This window comes from Natator depressus, chromosome 4 (assembly GCF_965152275.1).
Source record: "Natator depressus isolate rNatDep1 chromosome 4, rNatDep2.hap1, whole genome shotgun sequence".
Classification (NCBI taxonomy): domain Eukaryota; kingdom Metazoa; phylum Chordata; order Testudines; family Cheloniidae; genus Natator; species Natator depressus.
Window position 1 is genome coordinate 69,524,514 of NC_134237.1, and position 20,672 is coordinate 69,545,185.

Below are 20,672 nucleotides of genomic sequence, written 5' to 3' on the forward strand. Positions count from 1 at the left end.
ATGACCCATCCCAGTTATGGATGTACTCCGAGATTTGATTTGAACCTGCAGTTTATTACATCATGGCTGCAAGCCTAAACCAAGAACTTTGCCAGTACTTTATGTAATTGATTCCATTTAACCAATTTTAGCTCTCATCTATATATTTTTCCTTTTATGAATAAACCTTTATTTTAGATTCTAATGGATGGGCAACAGCATGATTTGTGGGTAAGATCTGAGTTATATATTGACCTGGGTCTGGGGCTTGGTCTTTTGGGATCGGGAGAACCTTTTTTCCTTTACTGGAGTATTGGTTTTCATAACCATTCATTCCCATAACTAGTGGCACTGGTGGGGAAACTGGAGTGTCTAAGGGAATGCTTGTATGACTTGTGGTTAGCCACTGGGGTAAACCCAAAGTCCTCTCTGTCTGGCTGGTTTGGTGTGCCTAAGAAGTGGAGAAACCCCAGCCTTCGGCTGTAACTACCCTGCTATAAGCAATTTGCCCTGAATTGATACTCTCAGAAGTGTCCCACCAAGGACAGCATCGTTACAGCATAGCACACATTAAACAAGGATAAAACATAATATTAACTAGCTACTTATTAAATAAGCATTGTTCATTCTCTACAGTGAATGAGGAAGGGGTTCGGGGGTGGGGGGGGAGGGAATAGTTTATCATTGTGATACAGGAGGGCCAGGGAGCAGTGGGAGATAGAAAATCTATAAGCCCTAGGCAAATTAAGGCATGGTTCCCTGTAGACTATAGACTAGGGAGGGTAGCTGCAGGTTAATTAGAGCACCTGCAGTCAATTAAGGCCCTGTCAAGAACCTAATAAAACCCCCTGCTTCAGGCAGAAGGAGAGAGGACTAGAGCTTGGAAGTATGCTATGTGATTTGACAGATGGGTGAACTGAGGTAAGGGAGACCCTGTCCCAGTGTCTAAGGTCTGCAGGTATCTTCCCCCCCAAGGGGGAAGATGGTAAGAACCTGCACGGGTTGACAGGGGCTGGGGCCCAGAGTGAGGAGCAAACTCAGACACCTCTCCTGCTTCCCTCCTTTACCACCTTCCTGGGCCACTAATGGGGCCCTTGGTGCCCCAAGAGCAAGAGTAAGGTGTGGAATCTTAGCCCCCAGCCAAGAAAAGTGCAGGACCCACCATACTAACATTGGCTATCTTGTCACACCATGTAATTTAAAGACTACATGATACATACAGCAGGGGCTGAATTAAGGTTGTGCAGGCAACTTTAATTCAGATATTTGCCCAATATCTGAGTGCTGGACTCTGCAGCCTTAATCTTGTTTTAATGCATTTTAAAAAAATCTAATTATATAGACACTGCCATGCTCAGGCCCAAAAGGCTAAGGACTATTTTACAGTCTCCCTCACTCCAGAGAAGAAAACATTTAATAGGGGATCTCACTGACTGATTCAAAGGGCTGAAAGGACCTTACAAAAGTGGTTCAGAACATTTTAGTGGAGGTCCCCTTTCAGTGGATTGGCAGTTTGGTTGCTCCTGTGTTTCTCCTACTAGAGATGTAAGTATATGGAGACCCCACTAAGCACTTGAGAGCTTAAACCTAGCATTTGAAGGGTGTACAGTGCTTGTACCGTGACCTAGTAACTGTAATATTTTAGTTAGTTTTCAACATTTTCTTTACAATGAGGAAAGCTAGATTCTAGGACTCAATTCTGTAGCAAGTTCTGTGGATTGCATTTGGCCTTAGATTAACCTTACCTGAATTAACATATTAATGCTTTATATTTGGTTAATAACAAGACTGATTTTATGTCTATTTTCTATGTTAGAAGATATGGGAGATTTGTTTTGTGTTAATTCATTTTAGAAGGTGGAAGAACACTAATCTAGGAAACAGTCCCTAGACTCTCAACTGAATAAAAATAGTTCTTGTGTGGCTGTCATATAGTAAGTTTTAAAAACTGAAAAGATGCATGCGACAACTGAATTGTAGGAGAAAGAGAGACAAGTTGGAGAACATGAAAAAGGAAAATATCTAATCCGTGAAAGCATCATTATTTAATAATTCTGCACCATCTGTGGTACTCTACAAAACAAGCTCACAATTAACAGCATGCTGAAGCTTGTGGTTTTCATTGCAGGACTGGGGCCCAGGCTACAACCAACCTGTGTTCTCACACCCCCAGCTGGGAAGTGAAAATTACACAACTGTGTGGTCCTCAATCCAGTGCTGGTACCAGCTAGCAGGGATTTTCTTGTAGCTCAGACAGGAGGGTCTCATGCTTTCAGAGCAAGTAAGTTAAAGGCAGAACCAGTGCTAGGCATAAGCAGACTAAGCAATTGCTTGGGGCCCCCTATTAATTATTAGCCTATGGGGGAGAAGAGGACTATTCCTGCTGGGGGGTGGGGCAATGGGCTAGCAGCAGTATTGGTTATAGCTAGGCCCTACCAAATTCTTGGCCATGAAAAACACATCATGGACCCTGAAATCTGAACTTTTGTGTGATTTTTACCCTAGACAATACAGATTTCACAGGGGAGATGAGTATTTCTCAAATGGGGCATCCTGACCCAAAAGGGAGTTGCAAGGTTATTTTAGGGGAGGGGTCACAGTATTGTCACCCTTACTTCTGCAATGCCTTCAAAGCTGTGTGGCTGGAGAGCGACGGCTGTTGGCCAGGCGCCCAGCTTTGAAGGCAATGCCCCATCATCATTAGCGCAGAAGTAAGGGTGGCAAAACCATACAATGCCACCCTTTCGTCTTCCTTCAGAGCTGGAGAGCCAGAGTGGTGGCTGCTGACTGAGGGACCAGCTCTGCAGGCAGTAGTGCAGAAGTAAGGCTGGCAATATTATACCATTCCACACACAGGCGCCAACAGCTGGAGCACCCATGGGGAAAAATTAGCAGGTGCTCTGCACCCACCAGCAGCCAAGCTCCCTCTGCCCCCACCTCGCCACTGCCATGGCCTCCTCCTCCCTGTCCCGAGTATGCTGCATCCTTGCTCTTCCCCCACCCTCCCTCCCCGTGCTTCCTGACCCCACTGCCTAACAGCTGTTTAGCAGTGCTTAAGACTTTCCAGGAGGGAGGGGGAGAAGTGGGGACACAGCGCACTCAGGAGAGGAAGTGAGGCAGGGACCTGGGGCAAGGGCGAGAAGAAGCAGGCCAGGGACAGGGAGGGGTTGAGCACCCCCAGCCGAAGGGGAAGTCAGCACCTATGATGCCATCCTTACTTCTGCACTGCTGCTGGCAGTGGCTCTGCCTTCACAGCTGGGCTCCTGGCCAGCAGCTTCCCCTCGCCAGCTGCCCATTTCTGAACGCAGAAGGGCAGCAGTACTGCAATTCCTCTCTTCTCCCCCCCCCCCCCCCCGCAACAATAACCTTGCAACTCCCCCCACAACTCCTTTGTATACAATTACAGAACTGTGAAATTTCATAATTATATATCTGAAATCATGGAATTAATTATTTTTAAAATCCTATGACCATGAAATTGACTAAAATGGACCCTGAATTTAGCAGGGCCCTAATTTTAGTCTTGCTGTTGCTGTGAAGGCTCACCTTTCCGCATTAGCATTAGCTGAGGTATAACTCCAGTCTTATCCCTAACCCAACTTCCATCCACGCCCAAATGTCTCCAGCTCGAGCCAGGTGGGGTTTTAAAGGTGAGCTAGCCAGGAGGCGGCGTGGGCTCTAGGGGCAATGCGGATGCGGGAGCTAATAACGCAGCGAGGACGTAGCCCGGCTCACAGCTGCGGTGAGGACACCCCAACGGGGCCAGCGCCAGGGCTCCGGGTAGCTGCGATGCTGTCACAGCGAGCGAGCGACGGAGGGAGGTCACCGCCGCACTAGAGGCGGGGGAATGGCCCCAGCGTGCGGGGCGGGGCAACTCAGCGACCGGCTTAGTCACCCGGCGCTGCTGCCTGCCCCGGGGCCAAGCTTTGCGGGGCGCCCCCTTAGAGTGAGGGGCGCGCGTTTTCGCGCGGGAGCTGCCAGGAGCGGGGCCGGGCCCCGCGAGGAGAGGCAGCGTGGGGCACCCCAGCCGCAGACAGTACCGGAAGTGGGCCGCGGCGTGGCGGAAGTGGCGTGCTGCTGCGCGCATGGGCGGGAGGAAGCCCCGCCCACGCGCGGAGTGGGGTGGGGCCGGCTGAGCGAGCGCCGGCGAGGCGAGGGGGAACCCCGCCCCGCGCAAGCGTCTGCGCCCTGCCCATGACTCGGAGAAGGAGGCTGCGCGAGCGCCTCCCTCGGGAGCAGCAGGCGGCGCTACGCGGCCAGGTATGGCGGGGCCGGCGGAGGGACACCGGACGGGGCAGCCTCGCACGGGCGCTACGTGACGGTAGCTGCCACCCGGGCCCTGGGACTGCGAGGATGGGGAGCGTCTGGTCTGGAGTCAGCGCTGGGGGGGCGCGGTAGTTCTTGTGTTTGGGGGAGGGGGTGTCAGTGTCCCCCGAGCCTTGGGGCTGTGGCGCCTGTGGGCGCTGCCAGTGTCCGTAGTGGTGCTGTGCCTGTTTCCACGCTCTCCTGGCCTGCCAGGGGCGATGGGCTTCTCTGCGCCTGTCTCCTGGGGCGCTGTGCGGCGGGGAGCGGGTCATGTGCAGGTGTTACTCCCCGCCGAGCCCCCAGTGCCTGCCTGGGGCAAGCTGGCTGTCGTCTCTGTGCAGTGGGTTGAAGCTGGGGGTCCATGTTGCTCTGTAGTCCTGCCATGGTAATTAACACAGTGACGATTTCTGTCTGGGAGATTTCAGAGTAGCAGCAGTGTTAGTCTGTATTCACAAAAAGAAAAGGCATACTAGTGGCACCTGAGAGAGTGTTTATAAGGGAGATGGCGTACACAGCATTGGTGGCCGCCTAAGAACATATGAGTAAGGTAGCTGAATTCCTGATTTTTTTTTGCTTCTAAAGCTTTAACCTCAAGAAATGACAGTGCTGTTTGCTGGCATCTCTACTGGCGTATGACAAGGTCTTTCTCCTTAGAAACTCCCCATCTTGAATATTATTGTATAATCAGCTGCAATATTTATTCCTTTGGTGCACATGTTCCCTGTTTTAGCAATGAATAACTCCATCTGCTTTTGTTTCCTCACCTCACATCAACTTGGCTGGTAAAATGGCTGTAGCACAAAGAAGATTGGTTATGAGACACTCATGTTGGAGCATGCCAGTTTGCCCCTTAAATAACTAGAGAAGATATTGGAAGAGATTAGTAACAGGAATTGATGTAGAATTGTAGGACTGGAAGGACTTTGAGAGGTTGTCTAGTCCAGTCCCCTGCACTCAAGGAAGGACCAAGCCTTATCTAGAACATCCCTGACAGATGTTTGTCTAATCTACTCTTAAAAATCTCCAGTGATGGAGATTCCACAACCTCCCTAGGCAACTTATTCCAATACTTAAACACCATGACACAGTTTTTTCTAATGTCCAACCTAAACTGCCCTTGCTGCAATTTAAGACCATTGCTTCTTGTCCTCTCCTCAGAGGTTAAGAAGAACAGTTTTTCTCATTCCTCCTTTTGGGTACTCAAAAACTGTTATGTCCCCTCTGTCTTCTCCAGACTAAACAAACCCAATTTTTTCATTATTTCCTCAGAGGTCATGTTTTCTAGACCTTTTATTGTTTTTGTTGCCCTCCTCTGGACTTTGTCCAATTTGTCCATATCTTTCCTGAAATGTGGTGCCCAGAACTGGACCCAATATTCCAGCTGAAGCCTGATCAGCATGGAGTAGAACAGAATAATTACTTACAACTCTCCTGCTAATACGTCCCAGAACGTTCTTTTTTTTGCAACAGTGTTGTACTGTTCACTCATGTTTAGCTTGTGCTCCATTATGACCCCCAGATCCCTTTCCTGCAGTACTCCTTCCTAGGCCGTCATTTCCCATTTTGTCTGTGTGCAACTGCTTGTTCCTTCCTAAGTGGAGTACTTTGCATTTGTCCTTATTGAATTTCATCCTATTTATTTCAGACCATTTCTCCAGTTTGTCCAGATCATTTTGAATTTTAATCCTGCCCTTCAAAGCACTTGCAGCCCCTACCAGCTTGATATTGTCTGCAGACTTTATATGTGTACTCTATGCCGTTGTCTAAATCACTGATGAGGATATTGAACAGAACTGGACCCAGAACTGATGCTGTGGAACCCACTTGATATGCCCTTCCAGCTTGACTGTAAACAACTGATAACTACTCTCTGGGAACCATTTTCCAACCAGTTATGCACTCACTTTATAGTAGCTCCTTCTAGGTTTTATATCCCTAGTTTGTTTATGAAAGTCATGTGAGACTGTACCAAAAGCCTTACTAAAGTCAAGATATACTACATCTACTGCATTCCCCGCCATTCACAAGGCTTGTTACCTGTCAAAGAAAGCTGTTAAGTTGGTTTCACACAGTTTGTTCTTGGCAAATCCATGCTGACTGTTACTTACCACCTTATTATCTTTTAGATGTTTGCAAATTGATTAATAGTTTGCCCCTATTATCTATCTGGGTACTGAATTTAAGCTGACTGGTCTGTAATTCCCTGGGTTGTCCTTATTTCCCTTTTGGCACTATATTTGCCCTTTTCCAGTCCCCTGGAATCTCTCCCCTGACTTTTTGAAGATAATTGCTAATGGCTCAGATATCTCCTCAGTCAGCTCCTTGAGTATTCTAGGATGAATTTCATCAGGCCCTGGTGACTTGAAAACATCTAACTTGTCTAAAGCTATGGCTACACTACAGAGTTTTGTTGATGCAAGTTATGCTGATGTATGCACCAGCCTCTGCCTCAGGATTCGTTGCTTCTGGCTGCTGCCTGAACAAGTGTTCAGGCAGGCGAATGCTATACTTAAAGAGACAGCATGCCAACATACTCACTCTCCCCCAACACACACACACTCCCTGTCATACACTTTTCCCCCACACTTCTGTGGGCTTCTTGTGTTAGTGTTCAGCAATGTCAGTTTGGTCATATTTGAGTCTGAAAAGTTACACATTTTAAATCACTTTTGAAAGTAGCACTCAAATATGACCAAACTGACATTGCTGAACACTAACACAAGAAGCCCACAGAAGTGTGGAGGAAAGTGTGTGACAGGGAGTGTGTGTGTTGGGGGCAGAGTGAGTATGTTGGCATGCTGTCTCTTTAAGTATAGCATTCACCAGGCAGCAGCCGGAAGCAACCAATCCTGAAGCAGAGGCTGGTGCATAAACAGCTGGTGTCCCCCTGTCCCCTCATGCCAACTCAGCAGAGACTGCTACACGGGGGAGAGGAAAGGGACACTCCAACATCAGCCCCCACCTCCCTCCCTGGCTCTGCACAGCACATCAGGAGTCTTCCTTCCACCCCTCCCCAACAGCAGCCTACACTGCCTGCCACTGTGATCCTAGTGCTGGGGAGAGCAGGATTCCGTGATAGTGTTTTGATTCCATCTGAGTTCTCCCACAGACCAAGGAGATCCACTTCCTCCCCTGTAGTCCAGGGAGGAGTGTGTTTGCTGCCAGGAGCCGGCATGCTCAGCTGGGCAGTAGCTTTCCATGCTGAGCAATTTCAAAACTTCCTGGTGCTTTGAATGGGAACGGGCACGTGCCTGTGTAGCTGGATGTGGGGTAGCAGAGTTCAAAACGGTGAGCCAATTATGGTGACATAATGAATGCAGTGTCTACACTGACTTTTTGTCGATTTTAAATTTGCTGCAAAAAGCTCTACACCTCTTGTCAAGGTGGTTATATTTTGTCAGCAAAGCAGGAGAGTTTTGTTGGTGAGAGGAGCATTGTAATGTGTGCACCTCCGCTGCCTTTTGCCAACAAAACTGTGTAGTGTAGACAAGGCCTATATAATTTTTAACTTGTTCTTTCCATATTTTAGCCTTTTATCCTACCTCATTTTCACTGGCATTCACTGTTAGACATCCAATTGCTACTAACCTTTTTGGTGAAAAGTGAAACAAAGTCATTTAGCACTTCTGCCATTTCCACATTTTCTGTTATTTTTCCCACCTCATCGAGTAACAGGCCTAGCTTGTCCTTGGTCTTCCTCTTCCTTCTAATGTATGTATAGAATGTTTTCTTGTTACACTTTGTCTCTAGCTAGTTTAATCTCGTTTTGCGGCTTGGGCTTTCTAATTTTGTACCTACATATTTGTGTTCGTTTTCTTCCTTTGTGATTTGACTTAATTTCACTTTTTGTAGAACTCCTTTTTGAGTTTCAGATCATTGAAGATCTCCTGGTTAAGATGAGATCTCCTGGTTAAGATCTTGTTATACTTATCTTTTTGTACGCAGCGGGATTGTTTGCTTTTGTGCCCTTAATCATGTCTTTCTGAAAAACTGCCAACTCTCTTGAACTGTTTTTCCCCTTAGACTTGTTTCCCAGGAGATCTTACCTACCAACTCCCTGAGTTTGCTAAAGTCTGCCTTCTTGAAATCCATTATCTTTATTGTGCTGTTATCGCTTAGACAACTGTGGTCCCGGTGCCAGGGAGAGTCTCTGGCACATTTCAAACCAAACACACTGCTTCAGGTAGAATAAACAAATTTATTAACTACAAAAAATAGATTAAGTAATTATAAATCAAAGCACAAGAAGTCAGATTTGAGCAAATGAAATAAAAGCAAAACACATTCTAAGCTGATCTTAACACTTTCAGTACCCTTAAGAACTTAGATACTTCTCACCAGAGGCTAGCTGGTTGCCCTTCAGCCAGGCTCTCCCCTTTGATCAGTGCTTCAGTCACTTGGTGGTGGTGTCTGTAGATGGAGGTGGAAGAGAGAGCATGGCTAATGTCTCTCCCTTTTATCATGTTCTTTCTTTCCTCTTGGGCTGGGTTTGTCCTATACGTGCCCTGATGAGGTATGAACTGCCCCTCTGCTCCTGGAGAGTTTTGCCTGGGCTTGTTTTAAGCCACGAGGACACATTTTCATACCTATATACATGAAATTATAACCTATAACATTATAACAATGCTCAGTGCATCATGAGCTTTCCGAAGACACCTGACATGACAAACTTTGCATTGGATACCACACAATCAAGGTACAGAGCACCACAGTTTTCAATTGCATTGTGGTGCCCAACCTTACTACACAGGAGGGCCAATAACCCCTCACAAGGTTGTGTTTAGGCCAAACAGGCTGTTTCTATGTACAGTATTGTTTATTTAAAAACAAAGTAATCAGTGCATAAAACATATCAGAATTATAGAAAATGGGGAAAACATATGACGCATAACTAATTAACATGATGACAGAATGCTAGTATATTGTGTTAACGAAGGCCACAGGCCTCATGGTTGACCATGTATGGCCTGCGGACCATAGGTTGGGCACCTGTGCATTAGAGCTAATGCTTCTCTCTCCTTTAGCAGATGTAACCTATGGCAACATGAAGGATTCAGTATAGAGACTGATTTTAATGGAATGGTCAATTCATTTTAAGACTTGAAATTCAGAAATGGTATTGATATTGTATCTGTTTTCTAGGAATGTCACTGGTGTTATACCGTAAAGATTAAAAACTGCATTTTCATGTAATAGTGGGAATTATATATCTAGAGTTTCAAATATAAAATTCCCAAATCTCCCTCTCCACCAATTTTTTTTAAACAAACTATAGCTATCAGTTAACTGAAAACATTTATATATTACATAGAAATCTAAAAAAATGCTGGAGTTAAGGTCTGCAAACCACCTTAACTCTGATGCTTCATGTTTTAGATTGTAAGATCTTGGGACAAGAAGGTGCCCCTTTCTACATCTGTGCAGCACCTAGCACAATGGAGCCCAATCTGGTTTACCACTAGGCGTGACCTCAATATTAAGATTAATATATTTCTACCTAATGGGGATTAGACACACATCATGTGTATTGCAACAGCTTGAAACTTCATTTCATTTTCACTTGTAGTCAGTTACATGAACTTCTTATCTTGCCAGACCTTCCTGAATATTCCTATTCTCTGTCGCTGTTAACTGATCGGGATTGATGATATATTGTTATACCCAGCCCATAACCTTGGAGTCATCTTCCGCTATGTCTTCACTGCCAAAAACCAGGCATATATGTACAGTGAAATAACCGATTCAAGTCAGCTATCACTGTAAAAGCCTAGTGGAGGGGTTTGAATGCTCTTGTCTCCATTTGACCCCTTCAGTTTTTCCCATATCAAGTTCAAATTTATTGTCCGTGCTATTTAAGCCATTTAGAACTTTTGTTTCTCTGAACTCTTCCCTTGACCTGTTGTATTGCCCTCTGTTAGGGGGCTTATTCCTTCACCTGCTTACTTCCCTGGTCCTTCTCGCATGAACAGAGAGCAACAATACCCGAAGTCCAAAGGTGCAAACAATTCAATGGTTATTGGGGTGAACTTCCAGCAAGCATGATGCCAGTTTCCTTCCTTAGTGTCCCCCTTCCCAGCTCTGACACCACAGAGCCTTACCTGTGTCCTTGTTCCCATTTCCCCCCCCCCCCTTTAGGAAAACATGATTCCAATTCCCCCCCCCCGCTTCTTGATTGACTGCAGACTATGTAGTGAAACTTGAGTTCTGCTTAGCTATACCTTAACCAATCCTAACATATTGTAACATGATTTAACCAATTATATCCCACCACCTTAGTTTACACCCAGCAAAATTAATTATACAGCAGACAGAAACAATCACAAAACCAGGCAGATTATACAAACAATAGGGAAATGGGACTGCAATGATAGAACAACACAGAAATGAGGATTGCACATCCCAGCTATTGATAAGTGAGTTCTTGCCAGACAGGATGCTATCAAACTAAGTTTCCTTTTACATTTTCTAGGCACTTCCCTTTCTCTGGAGGTGATAGGCACTACCAGGACAGAATTGTATTCCTAACAGCCCAATAGCACCTTTTCAGTGTGACTAGTTTGGAATGTGAGGATGTGATCGTTCACTTCCCAGCTTATGGCTGCCTCTGCTGCTTAGCCAGAGGCCTTAGCCTAAGAACAGGGCCTCAGACTGTCACAGTAAGAGAAGGCCCTTACACCGGCAGACAGTGATTTTGATTTTCTTTTATACCTCTATAACTGGCTAAGAGATAAGAATACACCTAAATTCTTAGAGTATAGGCCTTTACAGACAGGCCTGAATATCTATATCCTAACATCCTCAATCCCATCTATTCTTTCATTGGTTGCCTACCTTGCCTACATTTTTGACTTTCATCTACAATCATTTTGCACTTTAGCCTGTGCTGCTTTCTTTGCATAGAACGTTCTCCTTGAAACGTTTCCCTCAATGCCTACAAGAGATTGGCCAAAGGATAAGCTATGGCATTGTTACCCGGGGTTCTTTCAACCCAGAGCTTTTGGTAACTTTTACTCTGTGCGAGGTGGTGTCAGGAAATAAATCAGGGGAGATATGGCCGTCCGACCAATAGATGGTTGGCACAAACAGGACAGCACCAGAGTGCTTTCACTTAAAGCTAAACTTTACTTATTCTCATGCACTTACACACGTCCACAACAGATTAGTAAAAACACCCCAACCCTCGATAATTACCAAAGCTGAGTGTGGCTCTTGAGTGGCACAGCAGCAGCCCGTCTGCTGGTGGGGAACACAAGATGCATCCAGAGGGAGAGTCCCTGAAGAGCCCCTTCTGAGAAATCCAGCTACCTCAAACTCCCCCCCCCCCCTTATTTAGACATTAGTAATACAATGATATATCCCTTAAAGAAAACTTGCAAAGCAAGCAGTTTTTAAAGGTCAAGCAAGAGGTTTCCTTATGATCATCAATTAACAGGTTCCTTTTTTTCCTCCAGTGTCCATTCCTTGTGACCCTGACAGACACATTCCTCAGGGTACATTATAGACAAGCTTCCTGTTTTTCTAAAATACATATATCAGCAATTTCAACATTCTTAGCAGGAAGGCCTGCCTTGGGGTCAAGCTGCCTTGTCTGTGGCACCCAAAACCCCCTCCCCTCCTGCCTTGGTTATGCTAAGGCTGCTGCATGACCAATTTACGGCCTGCTGACTTGACTAATTTTAGCAATAAGCATTAGTGGTGTCAGGCACTTTACCGGTTTGCCAAAGTCTCCCCGTACAGCATAATCAGTTGTAACTGATGTATATTCCTCTAACTAAAATCCAGTTTATATATAAACATTTATATGATGTACATATTCTGATTGTAATTTTCTGCCATGCTTCATGTATTGTCTTAGGCTCTGATCCTTCAAATATTTACTACTTTCTTTAAGCCTGTGGTTAGTCCCACTGGTGTGTTTGCAGGATTGGGGCCTTAGACTGTAAACTCACTGGAGCTGGGACTGGCTTCATGTGCATGTGTTGACAGTGCCGGGATGTTGTAGGCACTATGGTACTACAAATAATAAGGAATGCAAGTAATATGTTTAGATGATTTTGCAGATGTAATTGTACCCACCAACTTCCATATAGTGAGTGGGTGCATGTGAAGCCTGTTCCTGTAGGCTAGGGTCTTCTAAGCCTATGGCAATAGAGGCAATGTCAATTTAATCTTTATATAAAGTGGATGAATTAGATTTGGATTCTCTCTGTTGTAGTGGAATAATACAGGGGAGAGAGTAGTGTGTCTGGACTGCATATGGTTAGGAGGTGAGGCTGTAATGTTTGTGTGAACTAGAGGAGAGCCTTCAGTTGATAAAAGGTGGTTCTTAATGATTAAGGGAAGGTTTGGGAATAAAGAGATTTGTGGTGAATAGGCAGAGGAGGATGCGTGTTACAGCGTTGGGGTTAAACTTGTTTGTGGAACAAGCTTCCTGTCTTTCAAACTTTCCATTTTCAAAACATTGTTATAAAGTTGTAAATTGACAACTCTTTTTAAGATATAAATATTTATTTAAACTGCTTTGGAACTTTCTCAAATATTTTAAAATATTGATGTGGATACTTAATGTAAAGGAGTTTTTTCTTTCATGAGTTCTTTGAACTTGGCTCTGGTAATAGAGAATGTAAACTGACTGGTTGATCGGAAGGGTCGTAGGTAGCTGGCTGGGGTATATATTCTGGCACTAATAAGATTACGTTGTCAAGTTAATAGGAGGCGCTGTTTGCACTTGGGCACTGACAGGTTGAGACCTGTTAAGGACTAAAAGAGGAAAGTGTGTTGGAGGATTGCAATTGTAATGTGGTTGGAGTCCCTAAGTGCAATCAAAGTCCCATTCTGCTATGCATGATACACACATAGTAAATATAGCCCTCTATTTTCTGTCTAGTATGTCATCTGACACAGACACCTGGAAATGAATGGAAAGAAAGGAGGTGGAATTGTGAGCTGTACCATTCTGTTTTTCTCTGGATCTTAGATTGTTTGAAGATTACCACCCTTATCTGTCCTTCCAGTTATCTTTTTTCCCCTTGAATTTTCTAGTTGCTTGGCCTGCCTTTACTTCTCATTCAGCTTCCCCAAACCTTTGCAGCTTGTGGGTTCTTCCTTAAAGGAAATTGAGGCTTAGCTGATTGTGGGCTCTTCGGCCACCAGCTGCCATACATCCTTTCATACATGACTGATAGAGAATTAAGGTTGTCATAGGGCTTATGGCATTCATAGATTTCTTTATTTTCCTTTTTTAGACCTATGACTTTATTTTTTATTTATTTATTTAAATCCTGACAAATTGTCATAGTCATGGGGGGATGCTGCATTGCAGATGTGTATTCTTCTGCCTAAGAAGCTTAGCTGATTTTACATCTACTATCTAGAAAGTAATACTGACCCAGGGACTGACTGTTTTTCCTAGTGGAGCTGCTGAATTCAAGAGCGGAGGTAGAGAATAAAGACAGACATCACCAGTCCTTGCTAGTGGGAGGAATGTACATACCAAAATGTCCATGGCCAGTACAGAAACTGGAGTGCTGTTGGATAGCGATTGTTCAAGGAAGTCAAGAGGAGAGAACACAGCTTCGGGAGTACGGTGGGATAGCAGAGGATCCTCCACCCCCCCGACCCCCAAAGTTTTAATTAAACTTTCTAAATCTACTTAGCCTTAAAACATTAGGTGGTGCAATGCTGTGTGTTGCAAAGCCTAAATCCCTTTGTCAGTCTAGCCCTTAGTGCTTATGAAAGAGCCAAGACTGAAATCCATTCATCTATAGATATAAAATGGTATGTATCTGTAGATAAATGCTTCCTCATACGCAGCCATGCCAGTATGCCTCAATCGTGTATTGAAGAGTGCAAGAGGGTGGTATCCATGCCCATTCACTTATATTGAGTGTTGTGCATGGTAGGCTATACTACCTCTGTATTTGGCATTGGTGCAACTGCTTCTGGAACACTGTGTCCAAGTCTCGTGTCAATCCAAGAGGGAGGTTGAAAACTTGGGGAGAGTCAGAGAAGAGCCACAAGAATGACTGAAGGATTGCAAAACATCCTGTAATGAGACACACAAGGAGCTCAATCTATTTAGTTAATCAAGACCAAGCTATTTTTGAGAATATGGTATTCTGGGAAATGCTCTAACTCCTGTCTCTGAAGATAGTTTCAGATTAAACTAAATTTTTGCCACATTTTCTCTAGACAGAAGAGTATTTATATGAAACTTCAGATGGGAAGCAGCATATTTTTTTAGCAAGTTAGGGGTCAAAAGGAAAGATCAAATGCGTAATTAAAATGAAAAGCTGTTTACTTAGGGTTGTAGGTATGAAATAATTTTCTTTGGGTTCATAATGGTTCTGGGTACTGTGATGTATTTAACTACTTTTTAAAAATGTGTCCACACTTGCCCATACTTTTACGTTTCAATGGCCTGAATAAAGTAGCAAGATTAAAAAAAAATTAATTCCACAGTTGTCTGTGACATTAGTCTACTTATCCTGTTGGCCTTGGTACACAGAATTGTTCTCTATTACATGTTGTTGCTCGTGAAGAAAAGTGGTGTTTGTGTCCTACCAGATTAATGCTGGCAGAGGATCACAGCAGTAAGAATTAAATGTTTTTTAAATGGTTTGTTTTTCCCTTAGGTCAGAGCTGGGAGCAATTGAGCAAGAGCCAATGAGGATTGATAAGAGATCTGGATTGGGTCTGAGAGAATCAGATCGAAGTGATGACCCAAGAGGGTGGTGGAAAGTAGTTAAGGATTATATTGAGTTCTCCAGATCTTGTTTGCAAAAGGGTCCCAAACTCTAATTCCACATTTAAACTAGTGTCAAATCCAGTGGATTGTATACTTCCTTCTGTCGTTTTTATTAAGGTAGGGAGTTGTCTTTTTTTTTTAAGCTTCCAGTCTAATACCCTATTAATGAAAAACTTCTTAGTTGTTGTTAAATGGAATTAAGTCTTGGCTCTGGAGTGTACAAAAGAGCAAAACCTTTAGGAAGATAATTAAAGTATACTTACAGTATAAAATATATAAATCCCCTTGTGTCTCAATGTGAGAGATTTTTAAACTATATTTTAGCAATCTAGCTTTTGTTTATGTAGTTTATTTATATGGACAATGAAACTAGACTGATCAGTTTCATTTTCTGATTTTCATGCACTCACAAAATGGTAATAGCGTGTTAGTTCATGGCCCTTCTAGGGAACCCTTAACTTTAAACAAAATTAGTTTAAAAAAATCACTGGAACTATTTTACTTTTGGGATTTGTTAAATTGGAACCTAAATGTTGGGCTTAACCCATGTGGACAGTGACTGCTCAATTATGTGATTCAGCCTGAACTCATGTAAACTTTTGTATAGAATCTGTCTATTTTGAAGTTAAACTTCCTTGCCACACTCTATGGTTGTACACATGCATTGCAAGCCAACCTTTTGTAGTAGATTTAATGTTCTTGATTGCAAACCTTTTGTTTGTTACACATTCATTTGACTTCAATGATGTTACTTTCCTGAATACATATTAATTATGTAAATCACTAAAAAGATATTTGTACTGTATTTTAAATTATGTAACATCTTAACTTCATGAACTAAGCTATGAAACCCATGTATAAGGACAATATTCTGACAAATCCTGTGACATTTTCTTATATAAATGTATCAAATTTATGTACAAGCAAAATGTAGATTGAGAATTTTCTGTGTCAAACATTAATACTTGGTCTCAGTTTTTTATGAAAGATGACATTTTTAATTTGGTCTGACCTTCTAGATTGGACAAGATGCATAGTAGTGCTAACAAGGAAAGATTAGTGGCATAAATAATGTCTTTGGCTTGATCACAAACTACTGAAGTGTTCTACTTTCGTGTAGAAGATTTGAGAGGAAGGTGGGAATATGCTAGTGGGAAAAACATTGTTGCCTTTAATTCTAGTGGTAGTGTTGCCCAGCAATGTGGATTTTTCATACCCTGGAGCGATATAGCGGGTTTGATCTTACTTTTTAGTGTACACCACTCCTTAGTAAATCAAACTTAATTTACAGTAAATAAATCTTGAACTCTAAGTGACTTGTTAAATATAACTGCTGGTTAGTTGTGTTATACATTCTGTTGTGACTAATTGAGCTTTGTCACAAGACTGAAATAAATCAATTGGTGGAAAAAGTGTCCTTTCCAAGAGTTATGGGGAAATTTCTTTGTAGTTCCCCTTTGGTTTGATCCTGTAGTAAAGTCGTAATGCTGAATTTGTTGAAGTGCATTTCTGTGGTTTAATGTCATAAATGGCATTAACACTACTATAAGAGTAATCTTTTTTTAAATAAAAGAAAACTAGCAAGTATGGCAAAAATGAATAAAAATGTGAAATATAAATGGTTTCATGCTTCAATGTTAGTTATGCATTACTGTCTACCTGATATAATTTCTAAAATAGTTTTTTAAAAATGTAGTAAGAATAATCTGTTGTAGTTTGAGATTTATATTTTAAAATGGGGGTTGTGTAAATGTAAGCAGGGGAATGGTTCTGCTATTGTGGGGAACTTTCACTAGCCCACTTCACCAGGGTAGTGCAGAAGCCAGTAAAGGATCTGAGTCCTCGCTCCCACTTCCTTTTCCCAGAGGACTTCCCTTCCACTCTCCTGTCTGGCAGGGTCTTTGTAACCCCGACAAGGCTGGGCCCAGGATTCCTGGAGGGCTCAACCCCCCCCCCCCCCAACCCTGCTGTGGTCACCTAGGACAGGGGCTAGGGTGTCCCCATTGCAGGGTACTCTCTCTGCACTGGGCACTTCCCTGACCATTACATACAATTTAAAACAAATACAAGTTGTTTAATCAACAATTAATTTAAAAAAAAAAAAGGAAAAACACATCACCCCGCTCTGTGGCAGGGAACATTACAAACAGTGTCTCTAGAATATCAGGGCAGTTCAGTCTGTTCCTTGTAGGTCTCCGGCCCTGGGTGTACTACAGGGATGCTGTGGGTTGGACACTTGCAGTGGTGGTGGCCACACACCTCAGGCTTTGGGTGGTGGGACCATTCTTCCCAGTGTCAGCCCCCATCAGGTTAAGATCCCCCTCCCAGTCTGGCCTGCAAGGATCCTTGGCTGGGGGTGTCTTTCTGTGCTGGGCCCTTTGCCCAGGGTCCCCCCCTTGGCTGGCCCCAGTTGCTCAGCACACCTGGCTCTGTGGCTGCAGCTCCGCTCCCAGCTCTGACCTGCTTCCTGGGCTGCTTTTCTGGCACCTCTGGCTGGCCCAGCTCCACTTTGGCCCCTAATTTCTCCTTAGCTCTGCCTCAGGCAATTCCAGCTCACATGGAGGACAGGACTCATACTGACTCCCTGATTAGCCTGCCTGCCCTGTCAATCAGGCTGACCTAGAGCGTTGGCCTCTCCCCATTGCCCCTGGGGACTGTCAGTCTCAGGGTCCTGATTTCCCATTGACCCTTTCTCTTTTAGTACTGGGAGCTAGCCAACCAAAACACCCCCACTGAATGTTAGTAAGGGGGCAACAGTCCCCTTACATTCCCACTGGCTAAAATTCTGCCAGAGCCACAATATTCACACCAATACATCCTGGCCCCATAGTAATAACATATATCCACATCATGTCATATCAAACATTCATTAACAATTATCAAAAGAACATTCCACATCCTCTTCATACTATACATGACCATATCATTAAAACACTACATAGAGATGATTATTGGTTCTAAGTCTAACAGGAAGTACACCCTTATGAGTCCTCTGGGACCTTCTTAAGATGGGTGGTTTGTTACCCACATTTTCTATTTCCCTGTCCTTAGGTAATACTGGGTCAGTTTGTGGGATCTGGCTATTCTTGTTAGGGTTTGCCCCACTCTGTTCCCCTCTGTATTCGGTTTATGGGACTAGAACCATCCCCCAATTGGTTTCAGTCTCCTCAGGGTATACTGATCTACATCTTCTATGGTCCATGACTGGACTAAGAGTGCAATGTACTACTCTCTCAGGACCTCCTCGTTCAGGCCAGATGGTGTAAACTGGTAGCTCGGGATTGTAGTGAGCAACTATAATGTGGGGATTTGACTCCCACTTGTCCTGTATTTTATTATGCCCTTGGTGTCTATGGTTACAAACCAGTACACGGTCACCAGGCCTGATGAGGGCCCCACTGGACTTGTGATCAGAAGTCCTTTTCCTAGTTTGGGCTGTCTCTTCCGTTGTAGTGAGAGCAACTTCACAGGCTATCTTCAGCCTGTCATGGTGACCTTTGACCCAGTCATCCAAATTGGTCACCTCATCCTCCTCAGGGTCCTCTCTCCAGAATATTCAGTGGCACCCTGGGATCCCTCCTAAACATGAGATAAAAAGGAACGTAACCTGTTGATGAACAGACATGGCTGTTGTAGGCCAACACCAGCTCGGGGAGATGTTCCTGGCAGGCTTGCTTCTTTTCAGGTGGGAGTGTTCTTAGCATGTAATGCATTGTCCGGTTAAATCTCTTGTACTGAGCGTTTCCTTGCCGGTGATAGGAGGGTGTTAGGCGTTTGGCTATGCCATACAGTTTACACAATTTAGATATCACCTCTGATTCAAAATCCTCCCCTGATCTGAGTGTAACCGTGCTGGACAACCATAGCACACAAACCAGTGTTTTGAGGGCTACAGCAGTTGTCCTCGCTGTCTGGTTTCTAGTTGGAACTGCAACAGTGAATCGAACACATCTGTGAGAATGAGTATGTTCTCATACCCCTCTGAAGATCTCTCTAGCCGTGTGTAATCCATCTCTAGGACCTCCATTGGGGCAGTCACATTAGTATAGGCAAAGCGGCCCAGTTGGGAGGAAACGCATCCTTGGCTAGGGCGCACAGGTTGCACTGACTGATCCATGATTGCACGTCGCTACCCATTGTGGGCCAGTAATAATTTCTCCTCATCACCTCAAGTGCTCCTGTCTCCAAAATGCCCCCCCATGATCATGCCTGGCTTCATAAACTTGATGGCGTAGTGACACAGGCACCACTAACTGCCACACTTCTTCACCATCTCGGGGATGATAGATTACACCGTGGAATGTTACCCAGAACAACACAAGTCGTTCCCACTGTCTGGCTAGCTTCTTAGACTGGGGGTATCTGGCCCCAAATCTCCAGTCCGGCCTTGTTCGGCTCATGACTGCCACTAAGACAGGTCCAATGTCACCTTCTCATTGCAGAGTTTGAATCTCCTCCTACGAGTACCCTGAGATTATCGCGCTCTCCCCTTTTACCAGGTTTTGTACTGCATCCTTTACCGTCACTTCATCCTCGGGCTTTGGATTCTCTAGCCACAAACACGTCTGCACAACATCTGCAGGAATGACTCAGAAGTCTTTCTCCAGATCCTCGCCTTCTTCCGATTCCTCCTCCAGAGGCAATCTAGACAGAGTGTCAGTATTGATGTTCTACATTCCAGGTCTATACTGTACTTCAAGAGTGAACTCAGTGAGTTAGGCCACCCAGCGGTGTTAAATTGCACCTAAGTTAGCTGTTGCCAGGTATTGGAGCGGATTGTGGTCTGAGATTACTGTGAATTTAGAGTACACTAAATAATCCTTAAATTTTTCAGTGATAGCCCACTTCAAGTTTAAAAGCACTGCAGTTTGTCATTTCTTTCTGATCTTCTTGGCTCGTATGTGTGACCACATGCTCGGCTCCCTCTTGCTTCGGGCTGAGCACTGCACCTAGGCCATGCAGTGGAGACCATTTTAAGCCTCATTTAAATTATCCAACAATGTATAGCACATTTAAATAAATTACCTCAGTCCGATTGGCTGACTTTGGCTTCTTGTTCACAGCAGCGCCATATTTGAAAAAATTGCTTAATTTAAAATGTCTGGAAAGCTGTTTAACATGTGTGGACTTCCAAATTTCAGGTGGATGTGTAATAAAATGCAAACCTATGCTTATTTGAAAACTTACTTTTCTGTGGAAGAAATACTTGAAGAAATGAATACTACTTTAATCCATTTTTATGGTTGACACCTTAGTCACAATCAGGAAATTCATTTTCTATATGCAGCATCTGTAAAATGTTATTTCTTTGACAACAACAGGTTGAATGGGTAATGTCTAAAACTTAATTGTCCTTTAGTTGTTAATCTAAAAAAACCCTGATATGCTACAGTAGCTGTCAAAATTGCATAATTTAAAGTCACTTCTCTATCTTAGTTTTGGACAGTTTCAGCCACCTTAATAGTATGTAAAAGTACTAATATGGTGATTGCGGTGTCCAAATGTCTTGACATACCACCAGTTAAAACTTGTATTTCAAATACCCATTCTCCTTAAAGGATCCTATCATACCCAGGTTCTTTTCCTGTAAGATCCTCTCAATCTTTATTCTCTCAGTGGATTTTTCTGTTGGTCTCGACAT

The 20,672-nt window shown here is 43.9% G+C and overlaps 1 protein-coding gene across 3 annotated transcripts in view; it reads left to right on the plus strand.

Moving 5' to 3' along the window:
* Positions 1-4,099: 4,099 nt before the first annotated feature.
* Positions 4,100-20,672, plus strand: part of CLCN3 (chloride voltage-gated channel 3) — a 124,102-nt gene continuing 107,529 nt past the window's right edge. For 2 of the 3 annotated variants that reach the window (XM_074951151.1, XM_074951154.1), the window contains exon 1: positions 4,100-4,239. The gene's annotated coding sequence lies outside the window, so the exon portion shown is untranslated. Of the gene's footprint in view, positions 4,240-15,129; positions 15,149-20,672 lie in introns of those variants that run through there. The other variant, XM_074951152.1, reaches the window with a different exon arrangement.